A 6,000-nucleotide genomic window follows, 5' to 3' on the forward strand; every position below is an offset into this window, starting at 1 on the left:
GCTTCTTCCTGTGTTTTATAAACAAAGATAAAGTTTGGATGTTATTAAAAAGTTTCTTGGGATGTGGACAGTTCAGGCCTGGCCAATCAGGCCTAGGGGGAGGCTTTGAACTGACCAATCTGGGTGACCTTTGAAAAGTCTATATAATATGGAACTAAATAATAAAATCTTCTTCTTGATGCCACACTTTGAACCTGGGTCTTCTTACTCTGCTAGCGTCTCGACAGCGACAAATGATCTCCTTGCACTGGGCTGCTGAACACAATTCAACAGCTCAGATTTAATGCAACAACAGAGCTGGAAGTTTCTCAAGGACTGGCCACTGGTCACCTCTAAACAAGTTTTCTAAGACAAATTTTGACTCACAGAATAGAGTAAGAATAAGTAGGAGCTAAAAGGAAATGTAGCCTAATTCCCCCACTATGGAGATGTGGAGTTATAGACTTGTTCCATGGGGTGGAATTGCTGCCTTTAGACAAAGCAGAGGAACACTAAGGCCCATTTCAAAGAGTCAAACAGACTTTTTCCACTGGCTTCATTTTACTTTGAATCAGGCTTCTGTAAATGACACTAATCTCATCACAACCATGATTTGATCGGCCACCCAGTTTATTTTGTAGTGTCACTTGGCAACTTTCTGGCATTATTGCTGTCCTCTTTCTTTTAGATGTTAAGCAGCTTATCCTGTAGGTTCCAACATCCATTTTTCTTGCTTTAAAGGGCTCTGTGAAGCTGTTCTGTGTCAGTGATGCTTTTATGGGAATTGTGGGCTATCTAAAGCAAGGGGTTGGATAAGTGCTGGCCCAGGGAGAAGTGATTCCTCTAGCACTCAACAATGCTCAGGGAGCTGTTTTAGCTACAAAAGTGCAGCTGAACGGCTCTGCTTTTGCTGTGCTGATACAGGAGGGTGTTTGGAGGATAGTGACTGGCTCTTGCATCTCATGACTAAGTGATTCTCTTGCCACTGTGACATGAAGGGAGACAGATGGGGATTTTGGGGTTTCAGATGGTGGATTAATTTCTCAAATACTCATTTAATGAATAAGGCTTGAGCTTTTGGGTTTCCTCAGGTGCAGAGAGCAAGCAGCTGACTTCAGCCAGGCAGGCTCCCTCTTTCCCTGATGGTTATATCTGAACAACACTTTCACCTGACCTTTTGGCTCAGTTCTCTTTGCACTTGTTCCTCTTTACTTCTCCCTTGCTTAGGATATCTCAGAAATGGTCCTTCATCCCTTGCAGGAAAACCAGAGAGAGAGAGGCAGCAGAGTTCAAACGTTGTTGGCATACAGAAGCCAGAGGAGTGGCTCTCCCAGCTGCTGTTGCAGTCTGGGTTTCACCAGGAAAAATCATTACTTCCGGGGTTAATTTTTTTTAAGACAATACTGAAATCGGTTATGAAATCAGAGCAAACAGTTGTGGGGCATGATTCTAGACATTGCAAGGAGGTAGGTTTTCATCAGCCAATATACCAAATCACAGTCAATACAGAGTGTTTCAGATATCAAACATCCTCATGCGTCACATAGAACTGCATATAAAGCCAGCCTTGTCATTCAAGACATGAACACACAGCAAAAGTGTGACCAGTGACAGTCTGTCACAGGGAAGTAGCTCCTGAGACGCCCCTGAACTCTCCAGATAGGAAGCCAGTTTTGAACACGCCCAAGTTTCAGGTAATTTAATGTACGCGCTAGAGGACTATTTACTTAATCAGATTTTAAACCACATACAAATGCCAGAGCTAAAGCATGCAGGAGCTGGAGACAAACTCTGAATTTAGTGAAAGGTAGTCACTAAGTACAGTGAACTCTGGATCTGTCCCCTGACCCAGCAGGAGCCAAGAGTGTTTCACACTGCTTTAGAGAGATGAGCGAACCTTGGAGCTCTGCTGAAGGCTCAGCTCAAGCTATAAATACACTCATTTCATCCCTGTGCCATGAGAGAAACAGCACATGGAAAAGTGATTTTGATGTTACTTTTTGCAGTGGTAAATAATGAAGTGTAAGCTGTAGCATTGGGGAACAAAGCACACAATATCTTTGTTGGTTCAAAGAAAAAATCTCTTTATTGAAAAAAACCAAGCCTTTTTATACTCTCTGCTTAGGCAGGACAAGCATGAATTGGCTGCCTGCCCCTGTGATGCTGCTGTTCACATGCCTCTCCATCCAATCACTTCCCTGATCACGCAGTGTTCACGTCTCTCAAGTGACCTGTTCTCTGGTTACGTGACATGTCCCAGAATGCATTTTGGTGAGCAAGAGCGAACAGGATTTAACAGAGGTGAGAAAGCTTATTATAAGGCTTTTCTTTATCTCCCACATTAAGCTATTAAGAGAGTATTTGTTCTGGAACTGTTTAGTTTGGTCTCACACTAGATTTTCCTCCTTGTGTTATTTCTAATCCTGATTTAAAGCTTTGGGAGGTTGCATTTACAGCTCCTGAATAAGAAGAAACACACTGTGTTACCTCGCTGTGGCACAAACCTGACTGCTGACCTAACCTGAAGGCTCTTGACTTCCTCTCCAACAGAAAAATGGAATCCATTTCCAGTTGGATCACCCTGGATCACAGGTGGTAAGATCTGAACTGCTTGACCTCCTATGAGGCACTTTGAATGTTCCACCATCTTCCCCACCAGGGTGGCAGAACCTCTGTGACATTAAAGTTGGGGGGAAGAGAAGTACACCTAGTTCTTTTTGTTTGGTTAAAGAAAATTTGTCATCCTTTCATGCAGATAGGTTCTCTAAAAGGAAAGGATCTGTGCTTGGTATCTCTGACAAGGCAAGTGAAACCATAAAAGGACTTGAAGTTTACCTATGGCTTTTGATACCAAATTTCCCCACCTAACCCAACCAAAAGAAGAAAAAGATCAAACACCAAAGGATTTCACCCACACCCACTGAAACTGCAAACAGCCTTCAAGTATCGTACACAAGAAACACTTGGGAACAGCCTTTGCCTTTGCCATCAGATGTGTGGAAACCTTCTTACAATGGCTATTGGTTACCAAGAAACAGAAAGGTGTTGTCAGGGATTTAGTTCAGTTCACAGAGCTCAACAACATCATTTGCAATCACAGGTCAAAGAGGGACCAATGCTGCAACCAGAGGAGTCCCAAGGGCAGAGCCAAGACCTAAATCTGCTGCTTCAATTCTCCAAAAAGATACTACTGCACAGCAATCAGTGTCTTGGTGTTTGAAGTCCATTCTTTTCCAATATAATAAATCAGCACTCTGGGCTCGTGGTCTTGGCCTTGACTTGGATCACCGCCAGTTTGTGGGGATTGACCACTGAACTGTGCAATCACCAATACACCCAAACCTTGCATTTGTTAACACCAGCATAATCTGGATTCTTCTTTGCCCCAGCATCCATTAAACACCTCTAAATACTGAGGTCAAAACTAAGATTGACATCTGACTGAAAACCTGAATGGAGAGAAAACATTGAATTCTAATTACAATTTTGAAATACCTGAAAAAATCCTCATTGATCAGATAGTTCAAGATACTTGAAATGCAGGAGTAGTCCAATGGAAGCAGGTCAGCTTCGTATTTGGCCAATTTCTACTGCAAGATTGCCTATGCAATTATGAAATTTTCCATATGCTTGCACTGTATTAAGAAACAGCAGTCAATTGGAAAACAAATTATAAAATCTAACAGTTTTACCTAAGCTTCATTTTAAATGATACTTTCATTTTCTACAATTACCTAATTATTTTTCTAATAAAAGCATGCACTTCTGCTTCCACAGAGGGGAAGATTCACAATATTCTCCCTGTAGCTGTCAGAATCATCACCATAATCTTCCTTATTCTTAAAGTACACACAGATTATGATGGCGAACATTCCACATTTGTATATCTTGGGGCTGACAAGACGAACTGTCATTAATCTATATCGTGTTCTGTCCATGTAATACCCTCAAAATAATCAGCAATTCACTCCTGAAACATATTTCTACTGAATTAAGCAGTATCACTATGCAAGTTATAAGCAGAGACTGCACTAATAAAAATGGGGTTAAGATTCATTCTGCATAGATAAATATTCTGTTGGCAAAAGAGTTGACAGGACTATCATTAATAGGACTTATTTTAGCAAGGCTTTTGTGCCTCTCCCTTCTTTGCCTTCCTATAAAGAAACCACAGGAAAGTCGAAGAGATATAACAGGGAACAATCAAAACAAAAAACATTTTGAGAAGGAGGGCAAACAGGGAAATATTAAGAGAACTTCGGCACTCCTCGCAGCCTTGCCCAGCTGGAGAGATCTGTTCGCGGATTTCTCGCCCTAAGGAGCGCGTTTTAGCTCCGGACAAGCTCTGCAGCTCTCCAGCTGTGTGCAGAAAGCGAACAAACCAGCGGCTCAGCACACTGCAGCAGGCTTCGTTCAGAACTTGGCCCAAGTCCACCAGAAAGCTGCTTTTCAGCCGCAATGTGCTCAGAATGCTTGTTTCTCCTTCAGCAAGCTCCTGGCACCAATTGCACTGAGGGTCATAAAGTGCAGCGAGAAGGAACGAAAAGGAGCTTGCCACGACTTTAGACATGCATATCTGCAGGAGATATAGCTGTCCCAGAAGGAGGCAGGTGAAAAGAAGGCTTTCTTCCAGTACCCCCTTCCGCAAGCAGCCTTCCCCGGCTGAAGTGAGCCCTTCGCGGCTTTCTCGCCCTAAAGCGCGTTTTAGCTCCGGACAAGCTCTGCTGCTCTCCGGCTGTGTGCAGAAAGCGAGCAAACCAGCGGCTGAGCACACTGCAGCAGGGTTCGTTCAGAACTCGGCCAAATTTCACCAGAAATGCTGCTTTTCAGCCACGATGTGCTCACAATGCTTGTTTCTGCTTCAGCAAGCTCCTGGCAGCATTTGCACTGAGGGGCATAAGGTGCAGCGAGAAGGAACACAAAGGAGCTTGCCACGATTTGCATTGGACAGAGGCAAGCAGAAATGTTTCTCCATGTATACAAGTAACTTGACTATGAAATGTGTTTGTCAGTGAGGAATACCATGCTTCAATCAGTGTGAAATGGAGAATGGGAGACTTGCCTGAGAAAAATTAAAGGCAGGCTGCGTTGTGCCCCAGACGACAGTGGATCTCGTTGCCTCCTCAATGCTGAGCAGTTTGCAGTTTAAATACACATTACAAGAAGTGGGGAGCCCAGAGCCTTCAGCAATAAAATGCTTTCCATCAGGCACCATCAACAGCACATGCAGCAACAACCCATCCTCCTCGGCTGGGGCTCTGTGTGCCACCCCATCCCAGGCTGTGGGGGCTGGCACGGTGTGTGGTGGCTGTGCTGTGTCCCTGCTGCCTGCTCCTGGCTCCTGGCAGTCCTCAGGGCTTCTTGTGGTGCACACAGTGCTTTCTGCATTCCCACTTGTCCTGCTGGGCTCCTGCAGTTTCAGCTGGGGATGTCTCTTGGCATGAGCTGGGGCCGTGGCTGACCTGGCAGCGGTGCAGGCAGAGTCTTTGCTCTTGGCCACAAGCTCCAGGGACACCTGCAGGACAAGGCAGAACAGGCTGGTCAGATGTGCCTCATCCAAAACCAAGGGCTGCAACAGAAACTCAGGGAAAACAGCACACCTTTGGCTCGAGAACTCACCCTAAGGCATACGCCGGTTACCAGCCACAGCTTTTGCTGTAAAATAAACTACATGTGACTCGATGAAATAAAGTCCAGAACGGAGTGCAAAACCCCACAATTACAGATGAATCATTGAATGGTCTGGGTTGGAAGGGACCTTAAAGCTCACCCCATTCTTAACCCTTCACCTGCTCAGAACTGTCAAATCTCTCAAACTGTTAATGCTTCTCAATCAGAAGCTGCAAACTGGTAAAAACTTTGGCTGGAGAAAGTAATTCCTGAAGTGACAAGGCCTCCTTGGCAGGAGAGACCTCAGCTCATGTCACATGTGAAGCAGAAGCCAAAGCTCCAAGCCCTGAATATGTGCCACTCAAATTTGCCTGTAGAGTGGTTTCTGTATTCAAGTCCTAGCTTATTGAC

This window comes from Lichenostomus cassidix, chromosome 11 (assembly GCF_008360975.1).
Source record: "Lichenostomus cassidix isolate B80296 chromosome 11, HeHo_3.0, whole genome shotgun sequence".
Classification (NCBI taxonomy): Eukaryota; Metazoa; Chordata; class Aves; order Passeriformes; family Meliphagidae; genus Lichenostomus; species Lichenostomus cassidix.